General features: G+C 29.6%; 2 protein-coding genes and 3 long non-coding RNA genes across 8 annotated transcripts in view; 2 read left to right on the top strand and 3 right to left on the bottom strand.

The window, feature by feature from the left end:
* Positions 1-4,729, bottom strand: part of LOC126917559 (trichohyalin-like) — a 132,976-nt gene extending 128,247 nt beyond the window's left edge. The window contains exon 1 of the mRNA XM_050724524.1: positions 4,403-4,729. The gene's annotated coding sequence lies outside the window, so the exon portion shown is untranslated. The remainder of the gene's footprint in view (positions 1-4,402) is intronic.
* LOC126918242 (uncharacterized) overlaps positions 1-15,918 on the bottom strand; it is a 487,823-nt gene that overhangs the window by 204,355 nt on the left and 267,550 nt on the right. The window lies entirely within an intron of this gene.
* Positions 1-15,918, top strand: part of LOC126918005 (uncharacterized) — a 327,710-nt gene that overhangs the window by 211,165 nt on the left and 100,627 nt on the right. The gene's annotated exons all lie outside the window — the stretch shown is intronic.
* LOC126918236 (uncharacterized) overlaps positions 1-15,918 on the bottom strand; it is a 241,084-nt gene that overhangs the window by 133,832 nt on the left and 91,334 nt on the right. The gene's annotated exons all lie outside the window — the stretch shown is intronic.
* LOC126918225 (uncharacterized) overlaps positions 1-15,918 on the top strand; it is a 136,079-nt gene that overhangs the window by 70,219 nt on the left and 49,942 nt on the right. The gene's annotated exons all lie outside the window — the stretch shown is intronic.

Raw genomic sequence — 15,918 nt, 5'->3', positions numbered from 1 at the left:
TCAGCATGATCCGAAAGAATGTTTGTGGTGAAATGGTATTCTTCGTTAAAATGTACCACACCAAGAATTCTAGGTGTTTCCAAAATTGGCAAGTATTATTTATTTTCTCTCTTGAATCAAGTACTTTTTCAATTTACGAAATAGAAACGAAATAAATCAAGGACTTAAAAATTGATTAAATATTTTTAGAGAATTCTTGAGAGAAAATTTTCGATTTAAAGAAAATTTATTTCTGTCCTGTATTTTGTAAGTTTTTGTATTACGCTATATATATATTTGAGATATTTTTATTATTTAATATAGTTACGGTTGGTTGAATCATCATTACCTATATTATTACTGACAAATAATTTTCAAAAAGATTTATTTTTGCATTCTGGAATCTATTATAATTTCCAAAATTTTATGATTTTTAATTTACGTTCAAATTAATGTACATGATTAGTAAAATAATTTCGTTATGTACTTTTAATAAAATCGAGTACACACAGAATTCATTAATTAAATTAATTGCTCAAATTGTCTACTTAACTTGTTTAAAAATACAAAAATATTATAGAAGGAAAGCTTAACTACATATTACACATGTAGACTCAGATATTTTCCTTTACAATGAAACTATATTTTATTTAAGAATATTCTTTCTTTTCTGTCTCATATATTGCTGTATATTAACGAAACACGTATTGTATTTGAGATGTATAAGCATTGCAATCACGTAATACACACAGTACATTTATTTACGGTCAATACACCTAAAATAAGCATAAATGAGTATTGCAATTACAAAATGAAATTGATTTTGATTAATCGGGTGTATTGTTCGAAAAATTACATTATACTATATTCTAAAGATTTCATTACAGTTTAAGGTTTCAAATTAGCTTGCTAATTTTAATTAAACGTTCTGTAACCTGTTGATAAGAATGTATATTATTGTATATCTTACTATGTCAAATGCTATTTACACATGTCTAACATTTTCTCTTTAATTTTTTTAATATTTTGAATGTAAATTATAATTTATATACTTATATTTTACATATAAATTATAAGATAAATATAAATTTTTTCCAAAATACTAGAAAAATTGAACTCCACGTTTATTATTTTTTTTATGGTATTTTATGGTATTTTCCACACGCAAAATATAAGAAATTTTAATTTAAAAAGAAGTCATTTCACTGAGAAAACTATATAAGTACACTTCACAAGTATGTCATAATTATTCTGATTATAATGACGACAGAGTAATTTCTGGTATAATTCTTTTACCTAACAGAAAATATGATACGCTCTAATTAGGTGACTCATATCGCTCTTCTGACACAAAAAGAGGTAATAATTAAGCAGTATATCGTTAGACTGAAATGCCATTAATGATTCTTGCCATTAATGATTCTTGCCATTAATGAAACAACTGATATTTAATTATATGTTTCCTTTTAGACTGACCCAACTTCCTCAAATTAATTGTAATCATTCCATATTTCATAATAAATTGAAAATATGTTATATAATTTAGATCAAGAATTTCTTGAATTACTTAAGTAATTAATAACGAATATTACTTATTTGATTTTGTACAAACTTTTTTATTTGAATTGAAAGAATATACTATAAAATTCATACAAAAAATTACTATTGTCAATTAATTTAGGAATTATCTCTGTTTTTATATATCTTTCTTTGTAGCTTAGCTTAAAAGAAAGTTACGTCCCTGTACAGTAACTACAAGACGATACATTACAATCGCACGTATATTTCTTTTTATAAAAAAAAAAATTGTTTATATTCATTTAAAGGTGTTGTAATAGATGAAATCACGAAAATTATCAATAACATTCCTTTTCAATACTTTTGCGAGTTATATATCGTCTCAATTCATACAAAATAATCTATGCACTATTCTATTATGAAGGCGTTCCTTATAAAAGTTTAAAAAATAAATTTGAAAAACATAAAACAGTATATAACTAATGAAAATGTGCATGCTTGTATTGTTATTATTTTTTTAAATTTATTTCGCTGATGACATACTGAAATAATATTTAAAATACCAAGTAATTTATGTCTTCAATTTCACGATACTTACATAACACAAATTTCTCAAAATAGCACAAGCAATTAATATAGTTTTTCCACGTGCCATTAACTCTATAATCATGAACTTGAACATGAAAGAAACGAAGAGTAGTTATACATAAATAAATTTATGTTTCCTTGAAAACCTTGAAACAACTATTTTAAAGGTATAGAAATTATGGGAACTATGGACACTAACTAACTGGAAAAGATTTCATTTACATATGGATGATTGATACTGGCATTAATGAATATTTTATATTCAACGGTTAATTTTTTTATCACTTAAATAAGATTGCAGAAGTAATGAATGACATAATAGAGTTACTAACAGATTTCATTGAATTCTTTTAGAATTGTTTTGCAAGAAAATTTTCAACAAAATAGGATTATACTATTTTAAAGATAAAGATTTCATATATGTACATATGTGTGAAAATAGTACGTTTTAATTAAATAATTTAGAAAGAGAATTTTTCACCAGAATACAAAATAACATAAAAAGAACAATTACAACTATTATTCATTAGCCTATATTTATAATTTTAATATAATTATCTTAAGACTTATTAAATATTTTCAAATAAAATCGCTCTTGTAAATTATCTTTTATGTGTATAACTTAATTCTATTTCGTTGATATGTATTCCTCTTAAGTATATTTTCGTCATATTTCAAAGACAATCACTTCAGAATAATTGATAATTATTTGAAATGAAACACAGGAAAATATCTATTTTCTTTTAAAGTTCAAAAACTTGCGAATAATTATACTTATTGGTAAATATTATAATCTTTGCGGATTATTTAATGAATCTAATATTAATCTGTTTAAAATGATATCGAACAAAAATAAATGAAAGAAATATTTATATCTATGAAATGTTCTCAACTTATCAATAAATACACGATAGTATATTATCATTTCTATTCAATAAAACGATAGATGAATGGAACCATTAATGAAACTACAAACAACCTTCTAAGTAAATACTTATTGATTTATCTACTGACTATCTTGCGAATGTTGCATCATCTTTCACGAATTATGTGATTTCCTGGCATTTTTCTTTTTTCTTTTGTAAACGAAATGTCATATACAAACTACGAAATATACGTAACCGTATAAATTCTCCTAGATACAATTGATTATTTTTGTTTATTTCTAACTTATATCGGTACTCTTAGCTCTAAGCTTAAGACTTTGATACTCAATGACTTGATATCTCTAGTATGTTTGTAAAATATTGTACGCGCAAAATTTTATAGTAGAATCAATACTTCTTAAGTATCTATGATATTTTAAGTATAAATTCTAATTAGTGCGAAGTATACTAAACCATAAGTGAAAGATAAATAAAATATAAGTAAATTTTATTCATATATTTCATTAAGAGTTATTATTTTTTAATTTCATATTACCTCATTATGTATCGAATTCTAAATAAAACACTCTCCATGACCATTTGAAACTATTATATCTTCGTAATTTAATATGGATTCATTATCTAGTACATTCTAAATAGAACATATTGATTGTTTGAAAGTACGTATAAAATGACTGGATATTCATTCTCCGAATTTACATAATACATCCAACATTTCAGTAAAAATATTTAATTCACTATGAAACTAATGAAAGAAGATATTAAACATGATCTGACAGAATAATCTCCGATACTAACATTTATTACTAAACTGCGGATATTTATAAAGTAAAACAAATATCGTGAAATATAAAACTATACTATTATACACTATAATATTTAGTGGGTAAAACAATTCTTTTTTTAAATGCTATTTCACTAAGCTTTTCAAGCCATATTTTCCATTCAACCATAAACGCAACAATATAATAGTATAGACACTTATACATTCAAGTTTGAAAAAATATTAATCATAGTTTTTAAGATAGGATATACATATTTTTATAATGAGATTCTATGCCCTAATCGATTTCAGTGATAGCAAAAAAATGATAGAAATCTTTCGTTATCTATTTTCGTATGGAAAATTATCGTTATCTATTTTCGTATTGAAAATTATCGTTATCTATTTTCAATGATTTATATCTTCGAATCTATCAAATTACTCACTTCTCCAAGTATCTCATATTTAAAGTACTCTTTCTCAGTAGTCACGAGTGATATACGAGTTAAAAAGTTAACAAAAATGGATTTGTCATACTTTTCCCGTATGCCCTCCATTCATTAATCAAGTTTTTTTTTTTAAATCATCTAAATGACACTAGCAAAGTTCTATGTAAAATCAAATATTCCTTATTCTAAGAAGATATTCTACAAAATCGACCACTTACGTTTACGACGAAGTAGCTTCTCGAGACAGATCGATCCTCGCTGATACTCTTCTGATCGAAACTAGTTGTATCCACGAGATTTCCTCTGTTGCACGTTCTTGGTTTATATACTTTTTTTTTAAAGCACTCTATAACATGTATTAAGCTTCTTGGAAAACCTTGTCTGCAGTATGTTGATGAAACTGAACACTCGCGAATCGGTTCGCGACGAGCACGTGGATATCGTGCGAATTCGTCGAATCGGCAGTACCAGTACGATCGATCGCAGTCGAGGTGTCACTGGTTCGGCACCGGCGAACATCCTCGCGATTTATAAAGCCTCGTCCGCTCTCTGACTTCGCTCCGTGTCGTCCGGCTCGTTATTATTCCCCTGCCAGCTAGCTGATTCCCCCGCCAGGTCCGTGTGCGAGCAACATTCTACACACTGTGTCATACATTCGCTCGAAAGCGCGAGATCATCAACTCCCGCGAGAAGAGTCGTCTTTCGCCTTTGATACTCTCCTTTAATCGTCCAAAATCTTGCGAGATCGGCTTGGTACTCGATGATTTAGGATAATATTGTTTGAGTAAGAGTCAAAGACCTCGCTGCTGTTTCTATCCTCTATTGATAAATATCTTTGTCTTTGAGTCGGTACATTTTGATATATTTTCTTTCAATTTGTTGTTTCATGGTTGGTGAAATATTATATCGGTGTTGATAATTTTATTTAGATTGATTAAAGTTAAAGTATAATTTCGTTGCAAGGTATTAATCCTATTGTCTTTGAGTCACGTTCAAAGCCAGTGACGTTTTTTATTTTTCTTGGGAGATATAAATTCGAAGGTCGTAATAGGATTAATACATTTTATAGAATACTGTCACAGAATATTATGTTCAGCGTTGTTGGGAGATTGCATTCGAAGTATTTTATTATCAATCGCTATTAACAATATATGATCCCAACTGATAATTAAAATAGGCATTTAATTGTTAATTCTTTCGCATAACTAATATTTAAGAATACATAATTATCCCTATCATTTCAAATATTTTCAAATAAATAAAAAACGAACAGGCTTAACAATTGAATTATGATCGGTGTACTTTATTTCTCTTATGTTGTATGTAAACATGTAGTGAGACATGGGTTTGTGTACATATAGCATATATCGTACAATTACTCGGTTTGAAAAATCTGACTTCAAATTTAGTGTGGAATTTAACATAGTACTTAAATAGTATAACTAGTATAAATAATATATAATGATATATAAATGTATAAAAATATACATATAAATAAAATATAAATAATAATATAATAGTATAAATAGTACTTAAACATTTGTATACATCAAATTGAATTTTAATGAAATTTCAAAATTACAAGTTAATAATTGTCGACTGACGATTACAGTAATTGAACGATAATTTTATTTTAGCGATTTCGTATAATAATAAGGATTAAACAATCAATTGATCAAATAAAAAATTTGATGTCATTACTACCTAGCAGTCATAATTAATGTTGGTTGAATGGGGAAAACGGATACGCTTAAAAATACGTGTGTTTGAAAAGATATAAAATGATGAAGCGACAGTTTTTAAAGTATTATAATAAATATTACCTGCTGTGGTTAGACTGGGATTATAATTATTGAATTAAAAATAATCGTTTAGAAATTAAAAACATAAAAATGTTCTCCTTATTTTTTTTACTTGTAAGATTTCGAATTTTTGTAATAATCCATTTATAATTATAAAATGTTCACTATGCTTAATACTAAAAAAACTTAATAAAATTTTGTGATAGTCTGAATTAAAGAATAAACATTAATTGTTAAGTCATGTAGTTTTAGAAAATTGTATTGTAAAGATAATATTTCTGTATCAACATAGTTCATTTGTTTATACTATAGTATACATAGTTGAAAAATGAGCATTTTTTATAATATACCTAAGGAACAAATATTAATCAAACTCACAATGTTTCCATACACGTAAAAAAAATTATGAAAACAGAATAAAAAATTATGTAGTAATTAATACATTTTGTCGCACAAAATATTCAAAATTCTATTACAAAACTATTATAATATTATGTGTGTAAATATTTATTTCATAATAGTTCCTGTTTATCGTTTTTAATGATGTCTTTATAATCATGTAGCAATGAATGTAATGGTACATCGCAAAATATTACGTTGAAATATTACGATAGTGTAATAGTTCCTATATGTGCGTAATTATCAAAGTTTGAAGTCGAGTTTAGCTCGTTATACATATTGCGTATAGATGTTCTCAGATATACGATAGCTGCGACACATAACTCCAAAAGGTAATTCGCAGCAAGTTAGTAAGCAGAGCCATTGAAATCGATAACCACTTCTACAATAATCACTTATTAAAATTCCTAAAACATCGCAATATTTGACGATCCACAGACGTCAATCAAATCAAATGCTTCTTTTAATTAACTTTATTTTATTATTTCATGTAACAGTAAATATTTCTTTATCTTGTTGCTTCATGTATTTTTTCGTTGTTAATTAACTGTTTACAATCACATTAATCATTATAGTAGATTATTAATGGTTGAGATCAAATTATTGCTTAAGTTTCATAGCGTTTGAAAAATATTGCTTAAGTTCAAACATGTTCATACTTTGTAATATTTACAAATAAAAATAATTTAATTATATATATTATATCTATTATATATATTTCCTTAATACAAATTAATCATAAATTAAAATTGCCTATACTTTCAAACAAAAATTTCCTATTAAAATATTTATTAAATTACCTATACACTCTCAAACAAAAATTTCCTATTAAAATATTAATTTTATGATTTAAAAATTAAATTAATTGCATAAAAATTTCCGATTTTCACATTCCATACTCCCGACGCTTTATAAAAATTAAAAAGTAGTTTAACGAAAAGTTGACCTTTTTTTTTGTAGAACTTTAATGCAGAGTAATTGAAGATTTGATATAGCCGTGATATTTGTGAATTGGTAAGATTTAGAGGAATGAAAGAATTATAAGAGTAATTTGGAAAAGTATAAAACACGATTGGGGTAAACTTTGCATTTAAGTACAAAGTATGTATGTATATACGTTTAATTACGTCAGTTCTATGAAGACCTTCTATGAAGAAGCTGAAGTTTTCAGCTGCTTCGTGAATATATAATTAAACAACGTTAACACTTTCAAGCAGAGATAAGCTTAAAACGATCTGACTAAAAATAAAACGTAAAACTCGTATATCAGTATGTATAGTGGTGTTTATGTTTCACGATACTCGTGAATGACGGCACAACACGAGTGAAATGTAAACTTGCATTCAACGAGATGCATAAACATAATAAACATACTGAGCAAGAAATCTGAAACACGCTCGTGAGCCAATTTTTATCGTTGAATTATAAAACAGCTGGAAACATCAATCGAAGTGCGGAAATTATGTGCAATATGGAAATACATTTATGAAGGTTAATATTGTGAATGAAAATGATTTAAGGATGCAACGATGAAATGAAAACGCAAATAAAATAATGAGATAACATTTATATTGAAATGTTTCATGCAGCACGTGTATCCACGCGAAAATAATGTAAATACAAAATATGCATATTTTTAACAAACTATATTCTATAAAATTACATTTAGTATTATATCGTAGGGTTGGATATAATAGAGTAAAAATACTAACATTGATCAAATTTATTGAAATGTTTATTGTATAAACAAAAAGAGACATCTGACACTAAAAATTTGTGGAATTTACAAATTTTATATAAACAATAATATGCAGTAATAATATGTAGTACTTCTATTTATATCTTGAAAATCTATAATCGATCGTACAAGGTGTTAGGTGACTTATACAAATAACAATGCACAATTTACTATTATATTTTCAACAAATGCTTAAATATTTTTTGCATCTGACATATTAAAAGGGCAGGAAATCTTGAAAACAAGAAGATAGTTATTTTCTAAATCGTTGATGCTGAATTCTTTGTCATTTTGTTATAGCTTCGAAGGGTTAAAATTAGTTTGTGTATCTACAAGACTTATGATTGAACATCAACCTTATAAAAATTATTTCAAAATATCAAATTTTCGATATAAATAAATTTATGAGAATCCAATATGAATCTGAGAAAAATTAAAAAGTTATATACAAGTTGCTATATTTATTTTGATTTATTTGAGCATTTTTCTATTTGGAGGATTTGAAGCGTCTCTTTTATGAATGGCGGTACGACTCGCGTATCTAGATTGTTCCAGTGCAGACATTTGCACGTTACAGTGGTTATCTCCTTTCCGACATAAAAAAGTTCGTTGCTGCTCGTCTGTTTCCTCCCATGCGTCATCTTGCGTGGGAAAGTTTGTTTAACAAATCTCGGTTCTAGCTATCTCAGTGCCGTCAAACTATACGGTACAACTTTCAACACGAAATTCACCGGTATAAATATGAAATATCAGTTCGATGTAGTTGTCTCAGCTCCTATTGATTCATTCCTTACAAGTACGCTTCAGTATGCTTTATTCTCATGAATTGTTCGCAACAGACGACGAATAAATGAACTTGTTAATTATTGCTTTTCGTATTTTCCATTATCTTAATTATTATGGATGTAGTTTATATACTAAATAGTTGACAATTTATGTGTTTGTACACACATTTATTTCAAATGCGTTCCACTATATGTATTTAGGAATTTAGATTATTAAATCGTATCGTTATTTGTTGTAATATCTACAAATATGTTTCATCATTATTCGACTCGATATATTAACTATATTCCACTATTACTTATTAAAATGCATAGAAATATTAATTTATCAAACCACATTAGAATATACAAGATTGTGAACTAATGTAAATTTAAAAATTATTCTTAGATGATGACTATAAAATGTAATAATAGTTCAAATAAGATTGAAACATATGATTTTATGTTGCATTTTGAGGATAAATACATATAATACGTAAAATGATCTTCCTATTTTATTGGTTATAATTATTACCCTCTTTTGTATTACATGTGCGAAAGGGAATTACGAATTTGGAGACTTGTTTAAGCAATACATAATATATCATATTACGTTATATATAACGACTAATTCAGAAATTTATCTCAGTCTATGAAAGGTAAAACTACCCTCATGGCGTAGAATGAAACAGTATCTATGAACCGTAATTAAACTCATTCTGAGATTTTCATTTCATATAAAGATTTAACATCGCATCAACACAACAGCCATGCCATTAGCGACTGGATCTTGTACGTTTGGCGTTCATATTTTATAGTATAGATTTGAGTCGGTCAGGGATTCAATGGTATTTTTTGTACGTTTGTGGATGATAATAGCACTGCCCGGATTAATCTCGTGTTGCCACCTTTGCAGTTCAAACCTTCCTTATTTGTATAGGAGATAGTATACTGTTGCGGAGATGAATGGGGTATGACAGCTGTAACGGGATAGTTCCGCTTTTGAGTAAGTGTTTATGCGCGATTCTAGTCTGTCCTGTGTCCTCAGACCAGACAGTATTTTCTCTTTCTTGTTCACGTTGCAGTTCAGGATTTGTTGGTAAAAATCCTTGACTGTGCCATGAATTCTTATTCTGTTGGATGCGATCCACAACCGCTTACATTCTTCTCTGATATTGAATTCTGCATAGTTTGGACCTCTGCTTCATTTGGATATATATATATATATATTTGGATGATATCATTTTTGTTTGCTTTGACTTAATTTAGCAATCTTTGAATTACACTCATGAAGTTTGTGTAGATAGCGCGATCTTGAAGGTCGTTCTTTTAGATAAGTTTTTGAGTATCGTGCATTGTGTACTCTTTGACTTAGAAAATAGACGTCTGAATGGGAAAGTTTTGTTTGATCGTAAGGCATCTGTTTAAATTTTATTGTAGTGTCTATATTTGCTATTGAGTTCTAAGGATTTGGCCTTATGTTTGTGTCTACACTTTTGACTCTTTGCAGAGTCAGCAAGATATAAATTGAGGGTTTTCATGGTTCAATGGGTTAGTTTTTCTTGCTTGCTTTCTTGTAATGAATAAATTTGTTGATATATGGTTCGTAGATATGGCTTCCAAGTAACAAAGTGGTCTTTTTCTTTTAGCTCTAGTAGTTGGCAAATCAATTGTGTCTAATGGGTCGACACTGTTTTTCTTTCCTTTATATATTAACGATGACGTTTGATTTTTTATTAACAATGCTGGCGCTTGGTTAGGCGTTGTTATGTTATGTCGTTGCTATAGGCCAATTGCAGATGTTTATGCAATTTGATATTCATGTGAACAAAATTAAAGAAATGGGATCTACATAGAAAGTTATTTCATCCACTAAGAATTATAAAAAATATTCCACGTTCAATATTTTGGATATTTTTGTGCGCTATATGCGACCTATGAAATTTTGCACCTTTAAATTTATTACAAATGCGTAAAAATCCGCAGTCTAGCCATAGGGATATTATTCCAGGACATGTCCCTCTTATTTGTACAGGGTGCGTCGCGGGAAACGGACAATTTTCAAATGAATATTACGAAGCAGACAGTGGGGGTAGGGACTTGAGTGGGGCAGGGCATATAACGCGTCAGGTCATGCTATTTCATTTGTTATCATGTCGCTATGGACATTAAAGCATCGAGATTTGTATACGATATTTTCGTAAAAAGTGGCGAGTCGGTTATTGAAACTCAGCGACTCTCGTTGCCGTTTCAATATTGGTCGTTATGGGGACATTCGCAAGTCGCAATACCATCTCGAATTGGGTCACATTTTTTCGAACAAGAGGGACGGTAATGAAGAAGAAACCACCTGGTCCTGTAGCAACTGCAAGGACACTGAAGAACGTGAAAAGAGTGGGAGAAGCCGTCATAAGGAGTCCAACTTGTTCTGCTCGGCGACATGCTGCTGGATTAGTAATGAGCAAATAGGAAATGGATTATCAATAACATTCAGTCCCCGCTGAGCTGATGCTCGAAATTATCGAAGAACGCTAGGACGCAACCATCATGATGAATAATGAAGTACATTTCACATTCAGTAAATATACAGAACTTCCGGTAGTGGGCTCCATAAAATCCCTGTGAAGTGAATGAAACGCCGTTGTACCACCCAAAAGTGACGGTTTGATGTGCTATTGGTGGATTTGTCAACATCGGCTCGTACTTTTTTTAAGAAAAATGGAATCGCCACGACCGTAAACTCAGCTCAATCAATATGACCAACAATTTCTTGAAATCAAAACTGCAGAGGTGAAGGATTAACAAACAAAATGTGTGATTTCAACAAGGTGGGACCACCGTTTATACAGGCAGGGCCTCAATGGCTGTTCTTCTAAAATTTAAAGCTTAAAGTTTAAAATTAGAGTTCTATTCTAAAGTGGCATGTAATAACGTATCATTTCGTGACAATAAATTAATTTTACGCTAAAAATTAACGGAGGAATGTTTATTTAAAAATCGTTCCTTTCTCATGACGCACCCTGTACAGGAAACAATTTCGTTCTTTCGTTCTTAATCATTTTGAGTCGCGTCAACTGCCGAAATTATTAGCGACGGTTTTTGGTACAATGAGTTTTTGTGGAATCAATTTTAGATGAATTCCGAACCATCGCACCGCACTGAAATAAGCATTGTATAACTACGAATGAATCGAATAGCAGAAGTGCCAGGCGAAAATCGACTGGGAAAAATCAACTCGCAAATCTTTGATCACGAATCCGATTCCAACTAACTTAGTCAGCGTGATTTTAAGAAACAATTTAATTTATTTATTCTGATGAAGATTCAATAGGGTGTGTCTTCTAGGAATATATATTACGAAGAAGTCATGAATCTTTTTAATATCGTCTCGAGTTTAGGATGTACAAATACCCAAGACCAGACATTCCTGCTCTCAAGAGGGTTATTCGCGAACAGAGTCGAACGTTGTTCTTTTTAAATATATTTCCAACATTAGAAATTTTAAGATAGACGTTAGACAGAATATTATATTGTACTGACAGTATTGGTCTTATTTTAATTTCAATATCGTTTATTGTTATTATTTTGTATTTAATGGTTAAAAATGTAACGATTTCTTTTTACCCAGGTAGATACAGATTCTGACGTTTGAAATTCTGGATATAAATCTGATTGTCTTGGGACCTCGGATATTTCTTGATGCTGAAACCGTCCATCGATTTAAGAACAATAGTTTGGTCTTTGGCAGGAATAGATTTAAATTTTACAATGTTCGCATAGGATTTTGATTCCGTGAGATTAGTACATTCTGAGATTCTTTTCGTGGTGTTTGAGGAAGCCAGAGTCCGGGACTAAAACATTTCACTTATTGTTAGTTGCTGTATCTTTGGAGGTACATGGAGCATGTTGCTATATAATATCGAATATGTGGGAATGGAATTGGCCGCTATGTCAGTACTAACATAACACAGCACAAACACCAATACCACTACCACTATAGCTTTCTATTACCACTATGTTGCTGCGATTTAGCACACATGTTTAAAAGTTGTTAACAGAACACACATCAGTATTAGCGTTCCAACAGCTCGGGTGCTACTGTTCATTCATTTTCTTTTCTTCTTTGTTCTTTTATATAGATTTTAACGTTGCATTAACTGCACCTAATTTTATCTAAACTTCAATGCATATTTATCGTCATATTTATAGAATACATATGAACGTAAAACTCAATTAATCGAATGCTCAATATATACATCTATTAAAAATTGTAGGTATTATATTAAATAAAATAAATAAATATAAGAGATATGCATAATTACATAGCTATTACTCATAAGTCAGAGTAAATTATGTTTTGAATGATTCATAAACAAATACAATGTAAAATTTGCAGACTGTAATATCATAAAAAATTAGGAAAAGCATAAATAGGCATTGGGAGAAATATTTGAAATAACTTTTTGTTCGCTAATTTTAGATAAAATGTATTGTACTCGACGAAACCCACCGAATACATTTTTTCAGCATGATATTGTAGTTGATAGCAAAGCAGTTCAGTGATCTACTACGTGACATTGACCGGCTAACAGCGAATCCTTGAAATTTTATTTTTAGCAAAGAAACGAGAAGGTATTTGTGAAATCTTACTAGTAGAAATGTTAAAATAATTAAGAATATAGCATGACAGAAAAGGAGAACAATATTTTTCTTGCTATTTATTGTGCGAAATTTAATTATATTATTGAAAATTTTTAACATAATTTGTGATTTGTAAATGATATTATCATACTATACGTATAATATTCTTATGTTATCTTATGCAAGAATAATAAAAGATTACTGTACATTAATCTCTTTGCATTAGTATATAAGACATTACAATAATGTACAGAATAACAGAAGTATGGTGTAGGGTAAAACGTGTTAAAAATTAGAAATCAATAAATAAGGAACTTTGATTAAGCAACAGTAATCTTAGATTCACTTGGTAACTGACTGTCATAATAATCGTGGAATTAACATCTTCCTGTTAATGAAGTAAGCCAAGATCAACTTTACGCATAGCTTATATGATATAATACACGCAACTTTATTAGACAAGTTTAATATTTATTATTAGTTTGAACGTATTATTCGGTATATATACAGAATGCTATATTTTGATTTATTAGTGCAAATGCTGCAAAAATTCTTGCATGTAGTTAACAAAAATATTGGCATTGATAACAAATGATGTCAAAAATGACACACATAATACAAAGATATTAATTGGAATAAAAGAAGTTTTGTTCTGTTTTCAACCCTCCCCCCCTTTTTTTCTAATGAAATACCTAAGATTTCTTCTCGAATTTGGATAAAGCATCAAATTATACGTAAAAAAGGTATTATACGAGACGGGGTCTAGAATTAATAATTACTGAAATATTCTCAAATTGACCATTTAAAAAAATATGCACTATTGGGCAACAGAATTTGAAAGTTCCGTGCGACATAATTAGTTACTAAATCATTAAATTAACAAGCTTAATGTGTATGTCAGCCATCATTCTGATGTCATATTCTCGAACATATTAAAGACAGCATATTTTTTAGTAATGCTTCAGACAGAAAAGTAAAGTATATTTGACCTGTTAACGATCTATTAATAAAGTGCGTTACAATGATCTAGCGACTACGTTCAGATTCCACCGATGTTGGTGATCGATTTCACGAAGTAAATGAAGATATTCTGTTGCCCAATACAACATATTTTTTAAAATGGTTAATTCGAGAATATTCTCGTAATATTATAGAATAATCTCAGTAATTGGTACTTATTAATTTTAGTAACTATCTTATATAATATCTTTTTACGCAAAATTTGATGCTTGTTCGGAATTTTGAGAGGCCGTTTATAGCATTCCCTTCTTTAGGAAATTCCGAATTACATGTTCTCCCGGAGCTGTAAACCTAATGACTCCGAGGTCAGATAAAAAAACCTCGGGAAAAGCCCGGCCGGAAAGGCACGAGGAACACACGAAACCCAACGGCTGGTAGGGAGAATCAGCAACGTAGGAGTTCAGTTCATCATCAAACATCGTACTGTACGGGTGGGATATTTCACTCCCAACAAGATCCTACCACCGACGTGTTCATAACATCACACTTTACTTTTATACAAGTACAAATACAGTGCTAGATTACTCTAACACTCGATCTATTAAACCTCAACCACCTTGAACGTTAATTCATTCGAGATCGGTTATATCAACGGTCAATATAAACATCGAGATCGGTTTGATCTGACCGGTTGCTCTTTAGTCGAGAAAAAACAAATTATTTGCAATACTACATATCGAAAACCATGCAAATTTTGTTTAAAACGTTTTATTGTACATCATATAATTTACGAGTTATTCGAAGTCTTCATTTACGAGACTCATGCTGTATGTTTGATTACATTCTATAAATTTGACTTTTCTTCGAAATATTTAAGCTAGAACATCAGAACTTTACAAAGTCGAAAACTAATAAATCTCTACAAAGGACATGAGTTACTTAATAAAATAATGCGCTATGCATTCTAAATGGAGCACGACATTCTTCGATACATTTTATAAACGGACTTTTATTTTCCTTTTAAATCTGCAAATTAAAACATTTGAGTTTTGTAAAATAGAAACGAATAAGAATTTACTGTATTTCACTGAAAAATTTAATCTAATTAATAATAAAATAATCCACCACATATCCCAGAAGGACCAGAAAACGAAAGCATTTGTCTTGAAACATCTCGAAAGTGCATTCGGCTAGATCTTCACATTTTCACCATATGGAGCGAACGATAGAACAAATTCTTTTTCTTTCGGCGATACCGATACGATCAAATATTTCTCCAATAATTTACATAACCTGATTAAATGCACGCGTCGCGCGCGTAAAGCGAGCTCGTTAATCAAACACTCGACTCAAATAGCAGTTTCACGTCTACGACCGTGCAGAACATGTACATAAGTTCGCTTTGTGCACTTTTCTCGCTTGCCGTGCTT

The sequence above is a fragment of the Bombus affinis genome, chromosome 1 (assembly GCF_024516045.1).
Source record: "Bombus affinis isolate iyBomAffi1 chromosome 1, iyBomAffi1.2, whole genome shotgun sequence".
Lineage (NCBI taxonomy): Eukaryota > Metazoa > Arthropoda > Insecta > Hymenoptera > Apidae > Bombus > Bombus affinis.
This window is presented reverse-complemented; position numbering and strand designations above follow the sequence as displayed.